The sequence below is a fragment of the Neophocaena asiaeorientalis genome, unplaced genomic scaffold, assembly GCF_003031525.2.
Source record: "Neophocaena asiaeorientalis asiaeorientalis breed wild unplaced genomic scaffold, Neophocaena_asiaeorientalis_V1.1 scaffold45, whole genome shotgun sequence".
NCBI lineage: Eukaryota > Metazoa > Chordata > Mammalia > Artiodactyla > Phocoenidae > Neophocaena > Neophocaena asiaeorientalis.
The window spans coordinates 11476194-11502310 of record NW_020174642.1 but is presented as its reverse complement, the minus strand read 5'-3'; the positions used below and the strand labels follow the sequence as shown (position 1 = coordinate 11502310).

Genomic DNA, 26117 nt, shown 5'->3' with positions numbered 1-26117 from the left:
CCTTTCCCAGGCTTTGTCTTTCTTCTGCTTTTCCCCCAATCCCCAAAAGTTTACACCAGAGCCCTTTGTTCTCAAGTTTACCCTAAGGATGCCTCTCCATAGCAGGCAAGACCGACAGCAGCATCTGAGGACGGCTGGGTCGCGGGCAACGTGGGCGCATCCGGGGGTGGGGTGGGGGAGGAGACCTGAGACCACTGGACGCGACGCAATCAGAGGCCTGCAGGGCACCCTAGAGAGAGCACGGCTGTATCTGAGGAACAGGCCTTGCTTTCTGCTCTTTGGGGGGAATTAAATTTTACTGTTCTTGGTCCCAGGAACCAACCTCTTGCTGTGATCACTTTCAGATGATCCTGCTCGGGGAGGACAGGCCAGCAGCTGAGGGACGACGGCTGCCTCTAGGGCAGACCTAGTCCCACAGTGTCCTTCCCTAAAAGTCGGGGCCAACCTGCAGCAAGCAGGCTGGCTGCCGTTCTGCCCCGATCTCACCCAGCACCCAGCACTCGATAGAAACAGCACAGGAACTGATGACGAATCCTGTAGGTGAACGTACCAGCCACACATCTCCCACTGATAGCCCCATTATGTAAGGTAACACGTCTACTTCCAAAGATATGAGTTATAACCAAATGTGTTAATATTTAAAAGGCACAATAGATAAAACATTTTCTGAGTTTAATGTTAATATAGCCATGGAAAGAGTTACCAGGGAATCTGGTGACCTTTACAGATGTGTCCAGCTGTGACAGAGAGTTAATACTGAAGCCTGAGCAAGAAGACAGGTGACGACCTGTCTAGCTCTTTCTAGCGCTGGGCTTTTCTCCTTCATCAGTAAACACTCACGAAGCACCTGCTGTGGGCAGTCACTGTTTCTGCATCCTAAGAGATAATGGTACAGACCACCACCTAAGTTCAGGATGCAATGCTCTACTTGACAGAAAGACCGGGTATCAAGATAGAATAATGTACTGAGCGGAAGAAAAGAAAACTCAATTCACGAAACGGCAAAGACTCACTAGGATTAATTTCATCTGCTAAATGATACCCCGTTATGGTGGCAATGATTTTGCAACGTTTAAAGTGTTAAATTGCTTAAGAAGTTTTAATCCCTTCCAGTCAGCATAGAAACTCCAAGTCCTCTACATTTGGCGCTGCTGACGGAAGGTCCCAACATGGCTGGAGCACGCCCCGCCCCGACCCCTGCCCCTGCATGAACGGCCACGCACTCTGTCCAGTTCCCTTTGGAAGAAGCACCGGGAACGATCGCCCTCTCTGAGAGGCTCTTTCTTCTCTCCTGCACAGCTCACTCACCCCCATTCTATGGATTTTTCTAAACTGTAACATACAGAGCAGTGACGGGTCTATTGCCTGAACCAAGAAATAATAATACATTCGTAGTACAAATGCTTCATTGTCACATTAAATGTATCGAAATGGTTATCTCACTATCAGCAGCGTCGGCTTCCTAAGTGCTTTCAGGTTGAAACCTTTATTTAGGTCAATAGCAGTGGAACACGGCAGGTTTTCCCTCAAGGATTTGACACGTGAACAATCCGAAATGTGGTCACTTTACAAATTTCACAGAATTTGGACCCTGGGACCAAGAACAGTAAAATTTAATTCCATGATTCTCCTCCTACTTTCCCCTGGACTCTCCTTCCCCACGAAAAGTGTGCTGAAATAAGTCACACTATCTGCAAGAACTTGCTCACTCAAGTTCTTTTTTACCTTCTTCTTGCTTTCTTAATCTCTGCCTACACCTTTGTAAACAGCCCCTTTACTAATCCTCCCTTCACACATTTGTTTTCTATCAGGACGCTGACCCACACAAAGAAGAAGACAAAAATTATGGCAACCTCATGATAGGCGAGGTTTCAGAAAATTTAACTTCCACTCATCCTTTGTGAAAAGATTATTTGAGGATGTAGCCCAGCAAAACAAGAAGGAATCTAACGAAGAGGAAGACATGGAATTTAAGAAGGCAGTTCTGCAATGAAAAGAAACGCCAGGATAACAACTTTATAGATGGCCTGGAAAGAAACTGGCCCAAATTAAAACAGGAAATCTTTCAAGAAGAAAATAGAATTTGTTCAACAAAGAATATAACTAGGGAGCTGGAAGTTTTTGGTATTGAAGAAGGAATATGTTTCTTTTCTCAAAAATAAAAAAACACGGGCTTCCCTGGTGGCGCAGTGGTTCACAGTCCGCCTGCCGATGCAGGGGACACGGGTTCGTGCCCCGGTCTGGGAAGATCCCACATGCCGCGGAGCGGCTGGGCCCGTGAGCCACGGCCACTGAGCCTGCGCATCTGGAGCCTGTGCTCTGCAACGGGAGAGGCCACAACAGTGAGAGGCCCGCGTACCGCAAGTAAATAAATAAATAATAATAATAAAAATAAAAAATAACAAACCAATTAAGATTTTTCAAGTAATAAAAATGCTATGCAAAGAAATTGTGACCCAAATGTAAATCAAATTAACAGGGGGGTTTAACGAAGTGCTTAAAACTTCCTCCTTCGAGCAGCAAAGACTTAAGCACTTAGATTTCTAGTTCTTCCTTTTTAGCATCTGCAGCAACAAATTTTTAAGAATTTTATTGTGAATGTGCTGTTTCTGGACTTTTAATATCTACAATCAACCTACGAAAGAAGCATGGAGAATTTAATTATAATTACACAACAGAATATGAACATCATAAACCCCAATTATTTTACATAATGGGGGTCTAGAGATTGTTGTCTAAGTTGATCCAACAAAAAGTGGAAATTTGAGTACATTACAGTTTTAAGGGAACGGTAAAATAACTAAAAACAATAGTATATAAGTAACAAAACTTAGTGGCGGCATTGGAGAGAAGGTGGGAGGCACGTAAGTTGACTAAGTCACTCAGTGTGAGGAGTGGACAGGTACTGCTGATGACGATGGGGGTTTGGTCCATCTTACACACTGATCACCAAAAATCTAGAACAGTGCCTGGGGCATGGTGGATACTCAGTAAAGATCTGTCGGGGAACTGGATAAAGTTTAAGTCAGGAGAGAGAGGCACATGCAAACTCTGTGGAACGAGCCCGAGGACTCATTCTCAGTGGCGACTCTGAAGATGAATTCTGTCAACGTGTCAGCGTCCACCCTCAGTGCCCAGGGTCCCGCCCGCCCGCCACGGTTTTCTCCACCAAAAAGGAGGAGTGTGTTGACACTGGGGCTTAGGACTGCATTCTTGTCCCGTGTCTGTGGCCTCAGCAGGTGACATGATCCTTTTGAATTTCTGTATCTGTTTGAAGATGGCGATGAGGCAGCCTTTACGCGCAGTGGCACAGGCTGGCTCTAAGGGTTAAGAAGCCTCCCTCCCTCCTTTCTTTATAAACAGCTGAGGTCTGAAACAGCCTTTGTAAGCCAAGTTTTAAAGGGCATTCAAGTTCCCAGGTCAGCAAACAAAGGTGCTATTCTCCCTACAAATTATAGATATCTGAATCATTTTGAGCGTCTGTAAAACCGCATAATTCAGCTGCTAACCCCAAGAAACGGCTTGCACAAGAGGGTCTTGTTGCCACATTAGTTTGGGGAATCCTGGGTGCCCCACTCCATGCTGAAGATAACAGATACACACTCTGAGACGGTCGGCAGCGAAGAGATGGGCTGACCAGTTACTTCCCAAACTGTGAGCTCAGTGAAGCTCTTAGTGTCTCTTGTTCGCCAGTTTCACTAATTCAGACTCACTTTCCCTCCTTGCTCTACATTAATGAGGTTTTAATTATTCTCTACACATTTCATTTCGAAGGCCGTGGTTGAAATCTGATTATTGGACATGGTTATAAATAACTAACATGAAAAACAGCTACCGTTATAATTTCAAACAAGGTTTTCAGCGCTAGGTTTTTTTTTTCTCCCCCCCACAAACACCCCAAAACCCCAGAGCGATAAACACACTTCAACAGGGAGGGAAACTTATCAAACTTAACCAGGCTTCCTGAGAAAAGCAGGGCTCCATCCTGGCCCCGGAGCCCAGACGAGGCGACTCTCCCCCACCTCACTCCCCAGTCAGAGGGTCCGCGTGGCACCTTCTGTGACCCCGCAGGGCTGCCAGACCAGACTCTCCCACATAAAGCCTCAAAAGGGGCCCCCTTCATGGGGCAGGGCGACTTCTCCCCCAGACCATGCTGGACGCGTCCAGCGCCCCTGTGAGTGACGGGTTCACACCCAGCAGCAGATGGAGCCCGCTCTGGCCAGAGTCCCTGCCCACGGAGAGAACCAGAGGAGGTGAGGCCTCTGTCCTGGGTGCTGGGACGTCCCGGGCAGCTGTGACTATAGCCACCCGGTGCCCGCCAGGGGAAGGTCCCTCCCGCTGGACTTCCCGTGCTGCTCCCAGTAGGGGGAGCCGAGATTTACATGATCTGCAGCACGGAGGCCGCCACCCTGTCCTTGAAGTGTGCGCACGTCCACAAAGGTGCGTCCACGAAGGTGCGCCGGCCTCTCGCGGAGCAGGACGCTCCTCCCCGCACCCTCCGACCAGGAGCTGGGCTGCATCTGTGCAGTGAGCTGCGAGCCCCCAGTCGCCCCTCTGCAGGGGGCCTTCCGCCAGCGCTGAGCCAGTGCCCGCCCGGAGCAGGGTGCGGGGTCACTGGGGACAATGGCCACGGAAAAGGCAGCGCTGGAGTCCAGCACTGGCTGGGGAGGACAGTTCTGTAGACCCAGAGAATGACAACCTTGACACCCCCTCTCAGTTCTCAGCCTCGGGAACCCGACAGGGGCTGCCAGACTCTCTGGTCGGATCATGGCTGCTTCAAGAATGTTCCTTGAACTGGGTCTCTACCCGTTTGTGGATCAAGCGACCACTGAGTGGCTGGGACGAGTGTCGGTGGAGGGAACGCGGGAGGACGGACCAGACTAGAAACCAGCCGCCCCTCCCCTGCCCCACGCCCAGCAGAAGTGCACAGACTGCCCCCTCCCTGCCTGGACTCACCATGACATGAAGACGGGGCAACAGACACACCCGCCACCCACCCCAGGGGCCCGGAGCCGGCCCCCCGCGGAGGCTACCTGTGGGCAGTGGTACTGCACACCTGTGCCGTGGTCCTTCACCCTCAGGAGTGTCTCAGAGTCTGTGGTAACGTTACTGGTCACTCCTCCTATGGGGGTCACTCCTCCTATGGGGGCCACTCCTGGCCAACAACAGCTGCTACTCACCCTCAAAAGAGGCCAGAAACCCCTTTAACAAGGGACACAAGTCTAGTTAGGAATTAGGGCTAACTCCTCCCCACACTCATGTGTTTATCTTTTGGTTCTGTGTAATCCTCACTTGTAAATTGTATTAACAATGGGGGTGGTGCTGCAGAGCCTGGGGCCAAGGACAAGCCTGCCCAGGGGGGCCCCCCCCACCCCCTGCCTACCGGCCTGGCCCCTCCTCGTCATCAGAAACAGAACCAGCATTAATCAGATCTATGGGACAGAAAGCTTCCAGATCAGAGAACTGAATTCCCAATCAGCCAAGTACAAAAAGGGAGGAAACAAAAATAATCCCGGGACAGAACCTTCAAAAGAGCAGATGTCTCCTCACAGGAAGCTACCCCGTTCTCCAGCTCTAGCAAATCAAGTCAGCCCCGGACCTGGGGTCTGGGTTTCCGCACGGCAGCCCTGCCAGCTGCCACTATCAGGTGGGCGCCGCCCTGTGTGGATGGCTCCCTGAACTCCGTGGCATCACCATCGGCCCCCTGCTCGAGGTTGTCACCTGCAGAGACAGGACATCGGCGTCTCGCTCTCCAGACGGAAACTGGGGTCCTGGAGCTCACAGGCCCCGTTTACGATCCCAGCCTCGTGAGGGGCCAGGCTGGAAAGGGGCGTCGGGAGCCCAGGCGGGTGTGGTCTCCGACTCGCCACCTCCCTGCGTTCACGGCAAGAACTGGTGGGCACTCCCCTCGCGACTGCGCACAGGGTCCGAGTGATTTGCCATAAGCCGGCTCGTCATTTACAGCTACAACGAGCGGTATCCCTTTAATGGAAACTACCCGTTTTCCACTTAATTTACAGACCACCGTGTACATTAGCAGCCGCGGCAGCCTCGCCTCGCGGAGACGCAGCCGGCTCTGGTGACCTGCTTGCCTTCTTTGCTGCCAGGCCCCCACCGATGGAAGGGGCTGTTTGTCAGTGCGGAGAGCAGAGGGGGCAGAGCCGCAGCAAAAGCAGAAGCACGTTCTCCCCTGCCCGCCCCCTGCCCCCGGGACAGCCCGGCCCGGGCGCCGGCCATGCTCACCAGTAGAAATAATAGGCCAGAGCCACGGCCAGCAGGGCGGCGCAGACCCCCCAGAACAGGCAGGCCGAGTAGCTGGCCAGCATCTTCGGATCCTTCTGAAAGTCGGTGAGAGGAGACTGGCAGCGGGGGTGGGTCAGCCTCCAGCCGAGGATGAGAAGTGGGGTTACGGCCAGGTCCACACTGCCTGGGCCTCAGCCACCCAGATCATCTACCCCGCAAAGAGGGGACACCACTTCTGGGTCCCGCCTTCCCAGCAGTGGCCTGCGGGTCTCAGCGGCCAGCGCAGATGCAAACGGAACTCTGGAGCCACACAGAAAATGCGGGCCTCTCCTCGGCCACGGCGGGGTCTCTGCGGGCACACACTAATCCAGTAAGCGGCTTGCAGCCTGGAGCCGTCGTAAGCAGGTGGCGTCACGGGGTTCGGCCAGGAGACAGGTCAGCGGGGCCCCCCCAGCCCCCGACCTGACTGCGGATGGAGGGCACATGCGGGAACCCGGACAGCACGACGCCCCCAACCCCGCCCGGCCTGGGGCAGGTCACGTGGTGAGCTAGACGGGCGGGCCTGGCTCGGCCCCCGGGCTGGAAAGGTGACAGGCATAGGTCCTCTATGCGGGGCTGGGTCCAGGCTCACGGGCTCCCCAGCCCCCTACCCGGACGCCAGGCCACACGTGCCACCCAGTTCCAAGTCCGGGCGCTGGGTGCACAGCCGCTCCGGCACCATCTCTGCAAAGAACCGTGGGGAGGAGTTGCCCCTCTTACTCTTGGGAAGGGTGTGGAATGAACTGGATGAGGGAACAAGCAAACTGGGGGCTGCTGTCCTCTGATGCCTCCCCAGCCTGCGATGTCTGAACCTGCAACGAGGGGCCGAGGTGACATGAGGTGACCCAGGGGCAGAGGTGTCCCCCGCGAAACCCGTTCTCAGGGCACAGATGTGCGAGGAGTGGCGAAAGGCTTTCTGAGGGCTATTCACGCTGTACTGGGATGGAACGGCAGTCGTTATGCCGTCCACCTTTGTGGCACTCGGCACAAAACACCGTCTTCCAAACTGGCAGCTACCCCGCTGCTGCCTGCCTGGCCCCCTCGCAGCCCTGCGCCCTGCATGGTGGGGGCACCCACAGCTGGAGAAGCCTGCTCGGGCCCCGAGCTCCACAGTGAGTCTGCGGGGTGTGAACATCCCCGAGTGGCCTGAGGCAGCTGACCTGGGGCCTCTGGACAGGCTCTGTAAGGCTCCTTCTAGACGCGTAGTCCTGCCATTCCAGCCTCTGGCTCCCGGCCTAAGAAGCTACCAGGGGAGGAGGCAGTCATCGTCCACTGAGCCCACGGGCGGGGCTCCAAGCACTGCCCAGCACAGTCCCACTGGCTAAGGCTTTTCAGCCCTTAATCCCTACAGCAGTGGAGGAGCTGCTGAGCTGGGAGGCCAGCTCCTCGGAAGACGCGCGGAGCCCCAGGAGAGGACGCACCTCTGCCTTCCCAATGAGTCATGACACAGCCCTCCTCCCCCAGAGCTGCCCAGTGATCTACGTCCGCAGAACAAGCCCCCAAAGTCGGGCAGACGCAGCCTTGAGACCCTGGAGTCCTGGGTGCGTCTGCTTGTGGGACGGCAAGGATGCTGCCCGTGAGGTCGTGACCTGTCACTGAGCGGAGGGCTCTCCCGGGTCTCCAGGGAAGGCGGCAGGCACTCTTGACCTGATCCTTGACCGGCAGCACCTGGACTCAACCTTTCCCCTGAGGCCAGTTACCATCTGAAAAGCTATTTGGGGGGCTTCCCTGGTGGTGCAGTGGTTAAGAATCCACCTGCCAATGCAGGGGTCACAGGTTCGAGCCCTGGTCCGGGAAGATCCCACATGTCCCGGAGCAACTAAGCCCATGCGCCACAACTACTGCGGCTGTGTTCTGGGGCCTGCGAGCCACAACTACTGAACGTGTGTGCCATAACTACTGAGCCTGTGCGCCACAACTACTGCGGCTGTGTTCTGGGGCCTGCGAGCCACAACTACTGAACGTGTGTGCCATAACTACTGAGCCTGTGCGCCACAACTACTGCGGCTGTGTTCTGGGGCCTGCGAGCCACAACTACTGAAGCCTGTGCACCTGCAGCCCGTGCTCTGCAACAAGAGAAGCCACCGCAGTGAGAGGCCCACGCACCGCAATGAAGAGTGGCCTCTGCTCACAGCAACTAGAGAAAGCCCGCGTGCAGCAACGAAGACCCAACACAGCCAAAAATAAATAAATAAATTTTAAAAAAGAAAAGGCTATTTGTGAGGACTTCCTGAGCCCCACTTGGCTCTGCCCTGCTCCTGGCCTTCTTCTCCAGGCCTTCTCCATGAGCAGCCAGAACTAACTGCTCGTCTGAAGCGAAATCAGGCCACGGCCCGCCCTGCTGCCACTGCCAGCATCCCAACGGTCACCTTCGATTCCAGGCCTTGGGGATGCTCCCAAGTCCTGTCCTGTCCCCAGCCTCCTGCTGCATTCTCAGGGCTGGAGCCAAGCTCGGGGGGCAGGCGGGTGGGTGACCGGTGTGGGGTGGGGTCCCTGCACACCCCACGCAGTCTCCTCTGAGCCCGTGTCCTCAGACCACATCCCCAGGGGCTCCTCCAGGGGCTGTGCCGTATCTGCTTCTCCTCTGTTCTGCGCTGGACTCTGGACCCTGGGGAGCAGTGACGGGCCTGCCCTCGGCCCCGGGCCTTACATGGTCCCTTGGGCCCAGACTCCCAGCCACGTGTCGGGGACAGAACAGAACAGTCAGGCTGAGCCCACTGGTCCCATGCCTGCCAAGTCCCAGCTTGGGGAAGGCGGCTCACTGGCAGATGCGGCCCGGGCCCTTGCCCTCCTTTGGGCTATGGACCTTTGGGGTCTTCAGCGCATCCTAGAAAGAGCCCCCAGGGAGAGGTGCACAGCACACACATGCTGTCACTGGGCTCCGATCCCTGCACCCCGCCCCCGCTTCCCGGCTGAGCCTCAGTTTCCTCCACTGTAACGTGGGAGTGACCACTTTACTATGTCAAGGTCCCCATGGAGAAATTCCTGACGCGGCAAATGCCAAAGGCGGTTATAGCTCTTATGATGACATCGTCACTGTGCCCAAATCGTTTCCTTTGGAGGCAACAGATCAGCAGAGATTAAAGAAACACCCGAGGTGTCTCTCCAGGCTAGAAGCAGGGGGGAAGCAAAACCTCAACCCTGGTTTTGGCTGCGCTGACCACGTGGGACATGGGGACTGCAGCAGGTTTTTATGATGCCCTTTACGTGATTTGTGTAAAACACACCAAACCTAGAACGTTGGTTACCTAGTACCAAGTTACCTAGTAACTTGGTTTTATTTATTTATTTATATTTATTTATTTTTTTTTTGCGGTACGCGGGCCTCTCACTGTTGTGGCTTCTCCCGTCGCGGAGCACAGGCTCCGGACGCGCAGGCTCAGCGGCCATGGCTCACGGGCCCAGCCGCTCCACGGCATGTGGGATCTTCCCGGACTGGGGCACGAACCCGTGTCCCCTGCATCGGCAAGCGGACTCCCAGCCACTGTGCCACCAGGGAAGCCCGGTTTTATTTATTTTGAATTAAAGGTTGGCATAGGAATTTTGCCAAAACCCTCCTCCTATAAGCAGCGTTTCTGCTGAGTGGAGACTCGCCGTGGGGGGCCCGTCTGCGCTTGCATGGCTGTGCGTGGCTGGGACCCATGGAGGGAAGCGTCCTCTCCGTCCTCTGCTGAGAGCGGCCCACAGGCCAGCATCACTTGCTATAACTACTCGGGTTTGGTTCTCCACGTCTCTTCTTTAAAGTTAAGGAGAACAAATACTACACAAGAAAATGGCACAGAAATATAATGGCTCTATTTCCCTGGACCTGAAAATTATTGATTTATACAAAGTATTCAAAGACCAGGGAGAATGTTGCTAGAATTTCCTGGTGGTTTCTGTACAGCAGCAACATAAAAGGAATGCTTTAAAAACTTGGTGAAGGGCTTCCCTGGTGGCGCAGTGGTTGAGAATCTGCCTGCTGATGCGGGGGACACGGGTTCGTGCCCCGGTCCGGGAAGATCCCACATGCCGCAGAGCAGCTGGGCCCGTGAGCCATGGCCGCTGAGCCTGTGCGTCCGGAGCCTGTGCTCCGCAACGGGAGAGGCCACAGCAGTGAGAGGCCCGCGTACCGCAAAAAAACAAAAAAAACCCAAAAAACAAACTTGGTGAAACCTTTCTTCTGACTAGATGACTCTTCTCATGACATTTCCACGTTCCCTTTCTTACGCAGCTCAGCAGAACTCAAGGTGTAACTAACTATTCCTGCTTAACTATTAGTAATCATTACGCCCTTCACACACGGGCACATGTGAAGAATATGCAGTTATTATTGTGTAGCTTCAAACAGCCCTCTTTGTCATCCCCGCTGACCCCCCTCATCCAGCAGGGTACCCCACACTGCCTGCCCACGGTGGCGGACACCAAGGACCACAGGCCAGCTGGCAGGGCCCGCAAGGCAGCAGGCGAGGTAGAGCCCTAACAAGAGGCAAACCCCTTCCCTGGTATCCACAGGCCCACAAGCTCCTGACCCAGAAACAAGGAGCCAAGAGTTAAGTGGAAAGTAGACCATGCCGAGACACGTGGGTGGGAGGCCACGGGGGCCACACCAAGGTCACGCTAACTGACGGGTACTGTACCAGGATTACTCACAGAACGATCACCGTACTGCTGCCCACTCCAAAGCGTCCTGCCCAAGGTCACCAGCATTTGAAACCTGTTTGGTCAAGGTGGGCTCTGAGCACATCGCTGTCCCCTGCTGGCCGGTCCAACCCGAGACGCCCCAGGAACGAGCGGGCTGGGCTTATCCTGTCTCCTGCAGTCCCCAGGGGCCGGGATGTCCCGGAGTTGGTCCCCACGTCTCCACGCCTCAGACGCTTGTTAAATGGCAGTCAATCACCCTCTGGCCCAGTTTCCCCAAAGACACTGTGTCAATCCCGGCACCCTGGCTCAGGACGATGGGACGGACGCACACGCAGAAGGGCAGCGACGAGGCCCGGGTCTGGGGAGGAGAGGGCTCGGATTCCCCTCTGCTCTGTCCCAGGTGGCGGGCCTCTCGCTCCCGGAGTCTGCCGCCGAGATGCCGCCAGCCCGCTGCCCGGAGTCTGCTGCCGAGATGCCGCCAGCCCGCTGCGAGGGCCGGCTCAGGGCTTGTTTATCCAGTTAGCTGGGGGAGACGCGTTGCCAAAAGCACTCACTCGTGGCTTCCGGGCCCCTGAAGGCCTTGCTGGGCTCCCTCTCACCAAGGACACCACCCTCCCCCCTCCCCGCCCCTCGTTCCCATGCCCAGGGCATCCCTCCCGCTGACGCTTGGACACTGAGCTTCTGGTGTCTGCAGGCAGCTAGAAACTGGAAAGGGCATGAGTTTCTCAGTTTTTCTCCACTGGTCCCAGAGGAAGCAGGCAGCTGCGGCGTCTGCAACCCAGGCACTTCCCAGAGAAGACGCTCCGACCCACGCCCATCCACGCGTCCTGGAGGAGGGCCCGTCCACGCGTTCTGCTGGGAACCGGTCTGGGACACACACACACAGTGGCACCTGGGGGAGGCGACCTCCTGCCCTCTCTCCTGGAGGTTTTATATTTCACTCAACCCGATCTGCCCTCCCACAGCTTTAAATACACGAATAAACACGTAAATAACAAAGATAAACCCCACGCGTGAAAAGCTCTGGGGTAAACAAGCCGGTGGTGGCAGAGGTCCCAGGAAGGAGGCCGCCGGGGCTCTCAGGGACCCACTGATACAACACCCTTCCAAACCAAACTGGGACCTCGGAGAACACAGGTTACTATGCAAACCAAACACGGGTAAACAGCCTGAGGCGTGAGCCCAGGAAAGCCAGGCCAGGTCTCCAGTGCTGCGGGGCAGCTCAGAACTCCCCCAGCGCCGTCCTCGCAGCGGCAGTGACTCTGCAGCATCTGTGCGGGCCGGTCGGGTGAACTGGGGCAGAGGGGGCAACCACAGTAGGTGTCCTGGGAAAACTCTGCTCCGTGGGGAGGTGGGGCTAGATGAGCAACTCCCTCTGAGTCGGGGGTCCGCCTGCAAAGCCTTCTAAGGACCAGGCTCTCTGGCCCTCGGCCACCTCGGGCGTTCAGGTGACGGGGACACACCTATTTTTGTCGGGACTGGTTGGTAGGCCTTCCAAAGGCACTTACAGTTCAGTGGTAGGTGACGGTGAGGAAGACGTGCACAGAGCATGGACGCGCCTGCAAGAACTACCTGGTGGCCCTTCAAGAAGCAAAATGACAGCACGGTAAGCAAGAGAACTGGCGTGTGGACGATTTCAGTTCATTACGAGGTAACACCGCACAGCCCAGCATTCTGCGTGGAGTTCACACACACGTGTACACCCTTCTCAGTGAATCTCACAGCTTCCAGGAACTAGTACCACCCGTTTGAAACTCATCCCAGAAAGAAAACTCCTACAGGGAAAGCAATTTTTAAACAAAATGTCCTTTCAGTCATGAAATCTCTTTGAACAATTATCGTGATTCTTAAAATTCGTATGAATCAGCTTGCCTTGTTCCTAACCATTTCAACTAAAAATCACTATTAAAATTTCTATCGAACCTGCAGCTAAGTGACCGGCATACGCACACCGCAGCCTGTGGGTCCCCGTTCCCAGGCAGGGGTGTCCATGACCCTCACTCAGGTCTTCACAACCTCCTGGTGAAAGTTATCCCAGTGCAAGAAAACAAGCACGAGAAGCTGTAAATGTCATAATGCCCCAAGCATCAAGGCTCTTCCCGCAATGCTTACAGATGTCGGAGCACACAAACGAGCCAGGTGTCTACAACGAGGATGTGCCCAAGTGCCTTAATGCTTTGCATCCATTCAAATGACGTGTAGACAGAAACCCTGAAGCAGCCTGGGAAGGGTTTATCCAACCCTGGATGTATTCAGTGAGAATAAGAGCGAGCACACGACAGCACCGCACACAGTGTACTGCTCTTGGTGGCAGAATGCCTGCCCTGGGTGGGGGGCTGGGCAGCCTCTCACAGGAAGAGGAGGAGGGAGCTGGGCTGGACCCCAACCTCCCACATCCCCAACAGTGGGGAGGAACTCCCCTCCCCTGTGCCCGTCCCCGTTCCCGCATTGCTCCCAGAAATGGGACACACAGCCACCAACTTGCTCTGAGCTCCAGGAAGTGGCAAAGAGAAGGCCCTTCGAGGCTGCTGAGTTGAAAGGATGGAACCACGAAGCACCCCCTCACCTGCAGACAGGCTTCATTCCTCCCTCGGGGGCAGCTGCCCCCACTGGCTGGGTGGCTATCACGCAAGCCCGCCGCATCCACAGGTGGCTCAGCGGCCCGGCCAGTGGACGGCAGCTGGACGCACTGGCAGACCCGCCCGCCTCTGCCGCAAGCAGCAGGCCAGCGTGGGCCCCCCCCCCCCCCTCCCAGCTAACTGGAGGGGGAACCTGAGCTGTAGAATTTCAGGCCACAGCCCTAACACCAGCTGGAGTTCACGGTCCTGCCTGGTGACCGTGACCGCCGTCTGTAACTAGCACCCTGCACGCAGGTCACTGTCCCTGGGCGTCCTGGCGCCTCGGCGAGTCTGCTCCCTCACTCTTCACAGCTCTCTCGGGACGCGGGCACTCCTAGGAGCTTCATTTACAGATGAGGGAACTGAGGTTCAGAGAGGTTAGGCAACTTGCCCAGAGTCACACAGCGAACACGCAGCAGAGTCAGGAGTCGGAGCCAGGCCAGCTAACTGCAAAACCAGAAGTAGGAATCGCGTCTTAAACAGCAAGGAGCAAAAACCAACCAAAACGTTCGGGAAATGCCTATTTTTCCCACATCCACTGAAAGGCAGATTTCCCCTGGATCTGAGAACATTTGAGCCTCACAGCTGCAAAGAAACCTGCTAGTCTCTGCGGGGAGCAGAGAAGATGGTGGAGTAGAAGATTAGAGAAGTAGCTTTGTTTCACTGACTCCTAAAACCAGGCCTGAGGGGCGGGGGAACTCCTTGGACCCTCCACTCAGCAGGACACGCAAGGCTGCACCTCTCAGCCTGGAGGAGAACTGCCCGCCCAGTTCTCCAGCTTCAGCAAAATGTTCCCAGTAGACAACACCCCAACTTCTGAACTCTGTTTTTTAAAAGATTTTGCAAATTAACAAGATTCTGTAAATGAGTAGGGAGTAATAAATTTTTGGCTGTAAAAATGTGAAACCATGCAGAAGTGCACAGTAAGAAGGGAAGTGTCTGCCGCGGCCCCGTCCCACCCCCAGGCCGATGGCTGTGGAGTCTGGTGTCTCTTCTTCTGACGCTTGTAGTTTTCAAATGTGGTGATTTCAAACAATCACACTTTGTGATACTGTGGACTCTGTAACTTGTCTTTCTCCCTCCATGCTCGGTGCTATGGACTGATTGGTTTCGTCTCCCCCCAGATTCATCGTTGAAATCCCAGTCATTTCCAGTGGGGTGGCATTTGAGGTGGGGTCTTTGGGAGGTGATTAGGTCATGAGGGTGGAGCCCCTTATAAAAGTGACCCCAGAGAGCTCCCTGCCCCTTCTACCATGTGAGGACCCAGTGCCAAGATGGCCGGCTGTGAACTAGGAAGTGGGTTCTCACCAGACACCGAATCTGCCAGCACCTTGATCTTCCTATTTTTTTAAATTATGTCTTTATATTTATTTATTTATTTAAATTTTTACTTATTTATTTATGGCTGCATTGGGTCTTCGTTGCTGCGCGCGGGCTTTCTCTAGTTGCGGCGAGCGGAGGCTACTCTTCGTTGCGGTGCGCGGGCTTCTCATTGCGGTGGTTTCTCTTGTTGCGAAGCACGGGCTGTAGGCGCGCGGGCTTCAGTAGTTGTGGCTTGTGAGCTCAGCAGCTGTGGCTCGCGGGCTCTAGAGCGCAGGCTCAGTAGCTGTGGCATGTGGGATCTTCCCGGACCAGGGATCGAACCCGTGTCCCCCTGCATTAGCAGGTGGATTCTTAACCACTGCGCCGCCAGGGAAGTCCCAGTACCTTGATCTTGAACTTCCAGCCTCTAGAACTGTGAGAATAAAGGTCTGTTCTCGTCAGCCCCCAGTCTATGGGAGTCTGTCATAGCAGCCTGAATGGACTAAGCGCTATAGCAGGAGAGTCTCTCGGGTCAGTACAAACCTCTCCTCTTCTGCAAAGGTAGTGGAGACCACAGAGAGCACTACCTGGGTTCGAACCCCGGCCTCGCCACCAACGAGCTGTGTGACGCTGAGAAAGTTATGCATCTCTCTGAGCCTCCATCTCCTCATCTGTACAGTGGGGAAGACAAGATGAAGTGAGCGAACTGTGCAAAGTACTTGGATGAGCGACAGGTCCAGGGCCCAGGAGTGTTAGCATCAGCACTACCGATTTCATTCTTGTACATCAGCTGCAGAGTATTTCAGCGTAGGGATGCATTCATGGCCGGAGAAAGGGCCATTCAGCCGGCGGAAGCAGGAGTGACAGCCGATCGGCCCCCCTTCCCTCTCAGCAGACTCAGAGTCCGGCGCAGGCAAAGCGGGCTGGCCCAGGGAGACACCGTGAGCCCCACGTGTAATTTACATGTTCTACTTCCACGTTTAAAAAGTGAAAGGTGAAATTCACTTTAATGATGTATTTTATTTAACCCAGTATAGCCAAGATACCATCGTTTTAACATGCAGTCAGCACTAAAAAGGCAATAATGAGATGTTGCATATCACCCCTTTGTCTGGGTCTCTGAAGTCCGCGTATGTTTTTCATTCTCGCGGCCCCTCGGCTCTCAAGGGCTCAGCATCTGCGTGTGGGCCGCGGGATGCCACGTTGGACCGTCGGGCTCTGCCGATCCTGTTACTCACATGACACTTGTGGCAGAAGAAAGCTCTCGACCGCGCTGACCGGGGAGGCACTACAGACCCAGAAATTAATCTGCTGTGACAGCCTGACGGATTCCAGCGTCGAGCGTGAGGCACTGCAGTCGCGCACAGGACGTATCAAAACAAGAACTCTAATGTCCCCGGTCCTTGCCCGGCTCCTGAAGCTCAGGCTTAGGACAGACAAACTGCGGGACCTTCCATGTGTTAAAAAGGAGCAAATTTTCAAAATTCGAGGCCAGCCAAGGTGGGGAGGGGTCCCTGGATAAACAACTAACCCCACCTCACTCTTCTGCAGCCGGAGCCTAGGAAGAGGGGAGCCCGCAGAGGGTGCAGACTTGGAGACCGTGGGCCTGAGATGCGCGGCCCTGAACTCCCATCCTCTCTCCCCACAAGCGGGAAGGAGGAAGGCTCTGCTGGGGAGCGGCTCACCAGCCCCGCCCTCACCTGTGGGCTCCGGGCGCCGGCCTGCAGGACCATGCCTCGGGAGCAGGGTATGCACCGGAGTCCTAGGAGGTGGCTTTTATCCTGCCCTCAGCCCCGCCCAATTGGCCAGGAAGGAGCTGCAAGGAGGCCGGGAGGGAGGATCCTGCTTCCTGCCTGGGTCCAGGGAGGGGCGCTTTTCACCAGTGATCCAAACTCTGTGCCCTACGAGCCAGGAAAGCAGGAGCGGCCTGGGGCAGCCGCTGCAGGGTCCAGGGCAGAGGGAGCTGCTGCCCACGGCCGCTGGACCCGCCCCCGAGGAGGCAGGGGGCCATCTGGGAAGAGACCGTGGCTGGCGTCTCCTCCTTCTTCCTTTTGGAGACTGAAAGCTGGGGCCTGACCAGCCCCCCACACTGAAAGAAGAAGTACAGGTCAGCAGTGTAGAGCCGCCAAGGCATGGAGAGCAGTGAGGAGGGGGGACAGAGAAACGGGGAAAGGCCGCCCGCTTTCCACCTAATTCAGCCCAAAAGTCAAGGGTACGCGCAGCTCCTGGAAAATGGCTACCCTGCGAAGTGGCGGAAGACACTGGACAGACGTCCTGCCAGGCGGGCCCGGCGCGGAGCACCGGCAGAAGCAGCGTCTCCCGGCGGCACTCCCCACCCCGCAAGCCGGGCTGCTCTCTGCCCCTCTCCCGACCTTCACGCACGCCCCCCCGCCGTCCGGTGAGACCATGAGGGTGCCGGGCCTCTGCCGGGGGCCCCACTGAACCGAGAGCAACCCCCCGGCCTGGCTGCTGGGCTCGCTGTCCGTACTTCCCTGCCCCCCCCCACCAGCTATGCTGTGTCCGTCCTGCCGTCCCTCAGCCCGTCTGTCCCCGCTCCAGCGCGCTCCTGCTAGGGCCCTTTACCTCCTGCCCCCGCAGCCCCCCGGGAGGGGCTGTCTGTTCCCCCGCAGCGTCCACCCCACCGTCACTCTGCCACACCCCCAGCTAGGCTCCTTGCAGCACCTGTCACCCGGCATTTTGGTGTCTGTCTGTCTGCACCGTCACGTCGGCGCCACCGCCCAGTGGAACGTCGCCCTGGGAACTGAGAAGGGCCCTACAAATCGACAAGGAACAGATGGCCCGAAGGTGGGGCTTCGCGCGCATATCACGTCGATCCGTGCTGCCTCCCCGGGGCCCGTGGCCTCCACAAGCAGCGAGGCCTGCAGGTGTTCGCCCACCCCGACCCCACGCGGCACGTGGCGTGTGGCCTCCACTACAGTTAGCGATTGCTGGACGCGATCTGTGATGGACGCGCCGCAGGCTTGGCGCTGCGCCTCCCTCCCCCACCTGGGCACCTGACCTCCTGCAGGGGCGGCCCGCCTAGGGGCCTGGGCAGGTGCACGGTCATGGTGACCGGGTCCTCTCCTCACTGACAAACCACAGTGGACACCAAGGCTCCAAACCCAAAGAGCAGCAGACCCTCCCAGCGGCCCCGGAAACCCCAGATCAGAGTCTGTCTTTACTGCAAAGCATTAAACCGCAGGTCCTTTATGAGCAACACGGCTTCTGAGAAAGACAACACGTGTTGCTTGCTGGTTGAGGTATTTTTCTAGCACGTCCAACACGAGGTACCTAGAGCAGAGAAAAAACACCCAACTGGATGTCCCATGTCCCCCACGTCCTGCCGGCACCAGCCACCAGAACTCCCTCCTTCCTCAAGTTTTCGCTCCCCACACCCAGATCCCGGGTGTGAGGATTTTCTTTTACTAAAGGGGAAATCGTTTTCACTAGACAGCATTTACCCCGAATAAAGAAGCCTGCGTCCTCACAACAACCTACGAATTGTCTGTCAAACCTTCACAAAGACAGCATCAATACAGAGAAATCATAAAGGACTCTCCTGACATTTGCACCTACCGCTGCTCTCCCGCCACGACGTCCCCCTGCGCTCCTGGAATGCTCTCCACCACACCCGTCCTGCCGAGTGGCTGTGGACACGCCTACCTCCCCAGACACCCACCGGCCCATCCCCAGACTCCAGAGGTCAGGGGTCACAAGCACGACCCCTGGAGACTCTCCTCAGAGAACCAACAGCGGGGGGCTGGTTACTGATTAACAGAAGAACAACCGTCAACTGAAAACAAGCTGCGGGCTGGCAGCCAAACAGCGGAGCTGCTCCGAGGTCCGTGATAAAGCCAAGTTCCTGGCATCACAGAGCCAGGATGGGACGGGCAACCCTGAGCCCCACCCTCCCACAGGGGGACACACACACGCCCACAGAAGAATGAGCCGGTGGGGGAAGCTGCCCTGGGAAGGGTCCCCACGCTCGGGGGTGCGGGCGAGGGTGAACGTGGTGGTCACGGTTGGTCGTGGACGTCAGCACCCGCTGGGCTGCTGCAATCAGAACTGTGTGGGCATGTGGGATAGAGAACGAACAGGATAAAAAGGCAGGCCCGGGGCTTCCCTGGTGGCGCAGTGGTTGAGAGTCCGCCTGCCGATGCAGGGGACGCGGGTTCGTGCCCCGGTCCGGGAAGATCCCACATGCCGCGGAGCGGCTGGGCCCGTGAGCCATGGCCGCTGAGCCTGCGTGTCCGGAGCCTGTGCTCCGCAACGGGAGAGGCCACAACAGTGAGAGGCCCGCATACTGCAAAAAAAAAAAAAAGGCAGGGCGAGCATCTGGGGAGGGCAGGGGTGGAAAGGAGAAGTGGGCAGGGAGTGACACAGTCGGGGCCCATGTGTCCTGCCGTCTGCTCCAGCATCAATTCCCCGAGCTCCCGGTCCCTCGGTCCCTCGTCTGCAGACGACGCCCAGAGCCTGTCCGGCCACGGCAGGGACTCTGAGAGAGCAGAGGTGCAAACGCCCGGCACGGTGCTGTACGTGCCCAGAAATGAGGCTGTGAAAACATCGTGAGCCCAAATCCTGGTTCTCAGGTCTTCACGCTATTTGGGAAGAAAGTAGGGACACGGATGCCCTTTATCTCGGTCTCCAGGCATCCTAGTGTCAGAAGGGTACCACTCCACGGAGAGGAACAGATGAACAGATTTAACAGGCTAAATTCAAGAACAGGCAGGAAAGCAAAGGAAAAGGATGGTGAATAATGATGACGTGATGACAGTGACATAGAAAGCCCTTCATTACCAGTGATGAACAAGTATATCACTTGACCACGACACGTATAGAGAGCAGTCTGAAACTCCAGCTGTCTGCTAGACTTACAGGAGACACACAAAGCTAAGACGCGGTGTCACGGAAAGACAGAAACCGAAGGCAAAGGAAAGACGTGCAGACAAACACCCACGGAAAGAACGCTGGTGTGGCACAGCAAGAGGGAGAAGCAGACTCGAAGCGGAGAGGCCCCAAGCCATGAAGGGGGCTGGCACGTGGGGACAAGCGGTTCTAAACCGGTGCCCACCACGCGGCGGGAGGACACACCCTGGCCACCGGAAGGAGCTCTGGCGTGTTCCAGGGGGGAGAGAAGACCAGGTGGAGACGGCGGACCCGACAGGATGGCAACCAAGCAGGGCAGGCGGGGGAGGGAGGGGGGCGGGCAGATGGGGGAGGGAGGGGGGCGGGCAGAAGCAGGTACACCGACGGGGAGCCCACGTGCAGGGGTGTCGGGAGCAGGTGCCAGGCAGGGGAACGCTGCGGGGAGGGGAGGTGTCAGGGCATCTTACTGTCACTCCTAGTAGAGAAACAACAGACATTATCCAGAAGGAGGGGACCCAGGATCTGACATAAAGCTCCTCGTATCAGGTGACCACTAAGGCCAAACATACTTTCCCCTCGATCGGGTCAGCACTGCCAAACACAAAGCAAAACACCAGAAAGGCTGAGAACAGACGCCACGTACAGAACCAGTGAGTGTGTTTATGTACGGGCACCGTTCTACCTGTATTTACCCTTGAAATACACAAAATAGGGACAGCGCTAATCCAAACACATGGATCATATCAGTCAATACAAATGGGCTAAGTTCAGCTACCAAAAGGGAACTATTTTCAAACTGGCTTGTGAAAAAAAATTCAGCTCTGCTAGGTGTAACAAAATACCTCAACCAAAACAGTTCATCAGGGTCGAAAAGAATGAATAAATACATACTGGGAAATGCCCAAAAAACAGGGTTCAAGATCTTGATATCAGAGAATAAAGTATCAGGCACGGGAAATTAATGAGACAAAGCAGGACTACTGATCATTCTAGAAACGAAAATTCTCAAGGAAGATATAAGTTTAATATCTATGTACCAAATAATGCAGCTTTAATTTTCATAAAGCAGAAATTACAGGGATGCCATAGAAACAAATCAAAGCATGCTAATAATAGGTGTTAGCACATCTCTTTTAATCCAAGAAAGAACAGTGGTCAGGAACTAAGAGAGACCACAGACGATGCAGCAGCAAGACATATGAAGTGGATCTTCAGGACAGGTAGCCAATCCTGCACTTGATAAGGGAAGGCACACTTTCTCTCAATTGCTCATAGAAACATTCATGAACAGTGCCCATAAATTAAGCAACGAAGAAATTTTCAACAAATCCCAAACAGTAATTAAAACACAGACATTGTATATATGTGCCACATCTTCTTCATCCATTCATCCGATGACGGGCACTTAGGTTGTTTCCATCTCCGGGCTATTGTAAATAGAGCTGCAATGAACATTTTGGTACATGACTCTTTTTGAATTATGGCTTTCTCAGGGTATATGCCCAGTAGTGGGATTGCTGGGTCATATGGTAGTTCTATTTGTAGTTTTTTAAGGAACCTCCATACTGTTCTCCATAGTGGCTGAACCAATTCACATTCCCACCAGCAGTGCAAGAGTGTCCCCTTTTCTCCACACCCTCTCCAGCATTTATTGTTTCTAGATTTTTTGATGATGGCCATTCTGACTGGTGTGAGATGATATCTCATCGTAGTTTTGATCTGCATTTCTCTAATGATTAATGATGCTATTTGTAATGAGATGGATAGACCTAGAGTCTGTCATACAGAGTGAAGTAAGTCAGAAAGAAAAAGACAAATACCGTATGCTAATAACACATATATATGGAGTTTAAGAAAAAAAAAAATGTCATGAAGAACCTAGGGGTAAGACAGGAATGAAGACGCAGACCTACTGGAGAACGGACTTGAGGTTATGGGGAGGGGGAAGGGTGAGCTGTGACAGGGCGAGAGAGAGAGTCATGGACATATACACACTAACAAACGTAGTAAGGTAGATAGCTAGTGGGAAGCAGCCGCATGGCACAGGGAGATCAGCTCGGTGCTTTGTGACCGCCTGGAGGGGTGGGATAGGGAGGGGGGGAGGGAGGGAGACGCAAGAGGGAAGACATATGGGAACATATATATATGTATAACTGATTCACTTTGTTATAAAGCAGAAACTAACACACCATTGTAAAGCAATTATACCCCAATAAAGATGTTAAAAAAAAAAAAACACAGACAATATTGCCTAGAAATCAGGAGACAGAAAAGGCCTTTCCCACCCCACCGACCGCCCCAAACATGAATATTTTCCTCTTAGACGCTCCTCTCCAGGGGAAGTAGAAACCCAAACTGCAGAATTTCTAGAAAACATAACGAAAACTAAAGCAGTGCTTGGAGGAAAATTTATCACATTAAATACTTTAAATATTTAGAAATGAGAGCATGAAAATAAGAGAGTTAAGCCTCCAACTGAGAAAGTTAGAATTACAAAAGTAACTGAAAGAATTAATAAGGTAAAAACAAAAAATGCGTTAGAAAAAAAAGCATATAATAGTTAAATCGTTAAAAACGCGTTTTCAAAAAAATTAATAAAACATACACCCCCTAGGACAATAAAAATACATAAAATAAGAAAAGAGAAAAACCATCAAAAAATAAAGTTTTTAAAAAATCACGGAAATAACTGTACATCTCTATGCAAATAAAGCTGAAAACTTGGATGATGTGGATAATTTTCTAACAGAAAAAAATTTACAGAAACAGTGACCACAGAAAAGATAGAAAGTCTAAACAGACCTAGTTTTATAGAATTAAAAGAGTTGTCTGTCAGTTACCTCTAAGAAAAGATACCAAACCCAGATGACTCAGAGGAGAAATCTACCAGTCCTATAAGAACAGATTATCTTGACACAACTTAACATTCTCCAGAACACAGAGAAGGAAGGAAATTTCCAAATGCCTTTTTATGAAGGAAGCGTGATGCTGAATCCACAATGTGAGAGTGAAAGCAGAAAGAGGGGGACTTGTCTAAATCAACAGTTCTCAAGTGTGATATGAGGACCCTGGGGTGGGGTGGGGGGAGACTGAGAGTCATCTGTTTTCCAAGCACATACTTGGTGAAGCGGAGTTTTCCTCGCATAGCTCCACCAAACAACCCAGTAAAACAGGCTGAGTGCAGAAGCAGGTATTTCAGGGGTCTCGTATTAGGTCAGATGCCTGAGAGATTAATTACATTGTAGCAATATAAAATAATGGCCCTCTCCTCATTACACTTTTTTTCAGTTTTGGAAAATATAGTTCTTCTCCATTAAACATGCTATTTATGTTAACATGTAATGGGTTTCTTGCTGCTCTAATTTTTTTTTTTTTTTTTTTTTTGATCTTCCCGGACCGGGGCACGAACCCGTGTCCCCCGCATCGGCAGGCAGACTCCCAACCCCTGCGCCACCAGGGAAGTCCTATTGCTGCTCTTTTAAATGAATTATTAAATAAAAATTTTTAGTGTTCTGTGTTGATTTCTAAACGATTACCTATCAAGAGCAGGGTTCCTCAGCTGAGGCACTATTGACATTTGGGACCAGACACTCTTCTGTCAGGGGACTGTCCTGTGCATTGTAGGATATTCGGCAGCATCCCTAACTTCTCCCCACTGGATGCCAGTAGAGACGCCCCAGCACACCAGTTGTGTCAACCAAAAGCATCTCCTGGTGTTGCCAAATGTCCCCTTGGGTGGGGGAAGGATCACCCCAGCTGAGAACCACAGTAGATGTAACTCACAAAAACAAAAGCTTCATAGGGTCCTCAATAATTTTTTAAGAGTGTAAAGAAACCAAAATTTTCAGACCCACTGCTCTACTTATGGATATAAATACAAAAATTCCTTTAAAATTAGCAAACAGAATCTACCAGCACATTAGAAAGGTAATGCATCATGACCAAGTGGGGTCTGCTCCACGAATGCAAGGATGGTTTGACAGTAGGAAATCTATTAATAAAATCCATTATGTTTCTTTAAAAAGAATTCTGGGCAGGTAAGTTAACAAAATCTGACCTCACTCCCTGATGAGAACACTCAATAATGTAGGAGCAATTTAAAATTATTACATACACGCATTATATGCTTCCCCCTAAGATGACACGCTCACCATATACTTCTCCGTGAGGTGATAACACCTAAGACTCCAAATCAGCATCTACTTAACGGAGAAACACGAGAGGCATCCAGCAAACATCAGGAGAAAGACAAGACGCCTGTTACTTAACAGGCCAGTCAGATGCGTGAACACAGACCGGACATTCTCAATAAATATACCTTAGCAAACCGATTCCGGTCACATAGTTAAAAACAAAACATCATGACCAAATCTGGTTTATGCCAGGACGCAGGAATGGTCTACCATAGAAAATCAATTAGTCTAGTGATTGTCAACAGAGACAAAAGAAGAAAAACAACACGATTATTTCATGAGATTCAGGAAAAGCAGCTGAAGGTGCTCAGCACCTCCCACAACTGTTTAAGGACGTCCGGCCTCAAGGCCCCTACTCCCCAGAAAGCTCACTGCAGCCACGGTGATAAGACAAGGAAAGAAATAAGAGAGGGCCTCCCTGGTGGCGCAGTGGTTGAGAGTCCACCTGCCGATGCAGGGTACTCGGGTTTATGCCCCCGTCCGGGAGGATCCCACATGCGCAGAGCAGCTGGGCCCGTGAGCCATGGCCGCTGAGCCTGCGCGTCCAGAGCCTGTGCTCCGCAACGGGAGAGGCCGCAACAGTGAGAGGCTCGCGTACCGCAAAAAAAAAAAAAAAAAAAAAAAAAAAAAAAAGAAAGAAGAGAAATCAGGGTTAAAAAGAAGGAAACCAGCTTTCGTCACTTGTAGGTGATATGACTGTCTACACAGAAAATCCAGGAAGTTCTTGAGGCAGGTTATTGGCGATAGCAAGGGGGCAGCGAGGGTTCTGGCAGGTGGGCAGCCGGGCAGGGCCTCCCTCCTCCCGGGTCTGCTCCCAGCCAGCAGCTCCCCTGAGAGAAGCTCACGTCACTGGGGGAACCAGGAAGACAGCACAGCAGCCCTAGACCCGAGAAGGGGCCACACGTGCGCGACCTGACAGGCGCTCATGGGCCAGCCCTCTCTCCAGCACCTGCGCTGGGCTGTGCAAGCTGGACTGTCCCTCGCCTGCCTCGGTCCTGGGGTTTCCATGTTTCCATGGACACGCTTCCTAAATTCAATTCACACACAAAAGCCAGTGTGAAACAACCTCAGGCAAGGCCAGAGCCAAGTGCGCCAGCCGGCAGCGGGAACTCGCGGTTCCAGAAGGCGCTTCCCCGGACGCCCGTCCCCGCTCGTCTTGCTCCGGCCCCGTGGAGCAGAGCTGGCCAGCCGGCGGCAAGCGTCCTGGGGCTCAGGCACGGCGCCTGGCTCAGGAGTATTCTCCCACTTTCAGTTCTATTCACCGAGAGACAAGGAACAGCCAGGCAGACGGCATCTGTGGGACACGGTGGCCTCGTGGCCAAGCAGAGCCAGACGGAGGCCCCGGCCCGTTTCTGCTTCTGCTGTGCTTGCACTTTAGACACTTGAAGGACCCGGCTTTGCTACCGAACGCTGGTGACCAGGCGATAAAGCGCACGTAACCATGTGTGCACACAACCCTTTATATGTCTACCAACGACAGGGACGCGGCCTGGAATGTTCCAGAAAACAGACACTCGGTGGAAACGGAATCCGGCCCAGGCCACTGTCCCTGTAGAGCCTACCCACGCCCACCCCTCCAACTTACAAACAGCACCAGCCAGAGACTCCACACGGGCAGGGGGCAAAGTCCACCTTCCAGCAGGTCAGGCATCTGGGCTGGGCAGGGCCGCTCAGATACTGCAGAGCCTGGAGGCCCATTATCACCCTCCCAGAGGACTGTCCCCACTGCACTCACCCAACCCCTCCCCCCAGCCCCTCAATACAAGAAGGAGTGTGCCAGTTATGACACTTTCTGAGACACACAAACACATCTCAAGGCTCGAAAGCACACTCTGGCTCTAAGAAACTGATAACCAGGTAACTGTGCTCTGACACTATCACCCAGACTTCTTATAAAGCGTGTGCGCGTGTGGGTACATATACGCATATACAGCCACGCTCTTTAGAACACGCATAAAAGAGGAAGCTAAGTCTTTTTAAATGAGGTAGCTCTATGTGTAGTAAAAGACCCTCAAGCAAGTTAAAATTAATTTGCACAGATGGATATCATGACACATAAACACATTTTTAGAAACTCTGTGCCCGTGTGTTCTTAAGTGTATTTTGACAAGCTCTGAAAGCATAAACCACAAACCATTTTTAGTGGTTCCCTCCAGGGAAAAGGGTGGGATTTGGGATGGAGTAAAGAATGGAATTTTGATGACTTATTAGATTTGGTTCTGTGTTTAATTTT

General features: G+C 53.8%; 1 protein-coding gene across 3 annotated transcripts in view; it reads right to left on the bottom strand.

Annotated features, from left to right (window-relative positions):
- AGPAT3 (1-acylglycerol-3-phosphate O-acyltransferase 3) overlaps positions 1–26117 on the bottom strand; it is a 71210-nt gene that overhangs the window by 41106 nt on the left and 3987 nt on the right. The window contains exon 1 of one of the 3 annotated variants that reach the window (XM_024758165.1): positions 18402–18419. The exons of the other annotated variants lie outside the window; for them this stretch is intronic. The gene's annotated coding sequence lies outside the window, so the exon portion shown is untranslated. Of the gene's footprint in view, positions 1–18401; positions 18420–26117 lie in introns of those variants that run through there. 3 annotated transcript variants of the gene reach the window in all.